Here is a 1,160-nt window from a genome sequence, read left to right on the forward strand (position 1 = left end):
CCTCTCCGGGCCCTGCGCCCGCCCGCGCGCTCGGGGCCTACCGAGGCGTCCTGGGCGCGAGCTGTTTGTGTGGTGTCTTCGCCGCCGCCCGCCCCCTGCTCCAGTCCTCGCAGCCTTCCCGGCCCCCCGTTCAGTCAAAACCCGGACTGGATTTTTTTCCCGACCCACGCTCTCTGAAAATCTGCCCGCTTTCTAGCAGTTGGCCGGGACACTGAGGCCGCGGTTGCCCCTGGGGCCCACTACTCCCTCTGGTGGGGAGAGCCAGGAAGGTGTTGGGTTAAGAGATTGGCTGAGAGTGGTTCTCTGATCGTTGGCGACCCCAGGGGAGCTTAAGTGGCCTCCAGGTGTACCAATCCGAGGTTTAGGGTCAGTTCCCAACGTGAGTCCCCAGTCACTGAAATTTCTCCAACATTTTCATGGCTCTCTCTACCAGGCTCCTCTGAGCGCTCGGGCTGTAGGCCTTGCCTTGTATCTCCTTCAACATTTGTTGGTTGGTTGGTTGTTTTTTCCACCTGAGGACGTTACCTGTTGATGTCGGCTGAATTCTAAAAGCTTTCAGCTCTCTTGGTTTGGTCTCCTGGCATTGTCCGAGTCTTGAGGGAGCAACAAACCAGGGAGTCAATATCGCTATTCCAAAATTTTTCTGTGATGTAAGGCCTAACATAAGGCCAGTTTGCCACGTAATGAATGATTGCCACTTTCTGAGGACTTCCCCGTGTTGTTTGGCCTTAGGCTGTGGTAAACCAGGCATTCTGCATCCAAATCATGCCCCTAAGTTGCACTATTTTGGCTAGGGCTGGGAGGGCCGTACTCATCAGTTGTTGAGTAAAGGTACCGCATAATCCAGCCTTTCTTATTGGGGGTTGAACAGCACCGCTTGCTAGACACGTGATGGACTCATTAATGCTTGCTTAGTATGCCTTCCCATCGCTGAATAGGGATGAGGACAAGGATTCTAAACTGAACTAGGTCTTCCAGGAAATTGATTGCCTTCCAGAAAACGCCGATTTTAAGTAATCACACCCAAAGAGTGAGGCGGTTTCTCTTCTTCACGTCTTTGAGGCAAGGACAAGTCCTGTCTATTGTTCTTTCTGAAATGCCTTTCCTACCAGCACTTCCGTTCCGGGCCCAAAGCTCTGATAATAGAAGTGCAAGTCCCT

Source organism: Microtus ochrogaster, linkage group LG5 (assembly GCF_000317375.1).
Source record: "Microtus ochrogaster isolate Prairie Vole_2 linkage group LG5, MicOch1.0, whole genome shotgun sequence".
NCBI lineage: Eukaryota > Metazoa > Chordata > Mammalia > Rodentia > Cricetidae > Microtus > Microtus ochrogaster.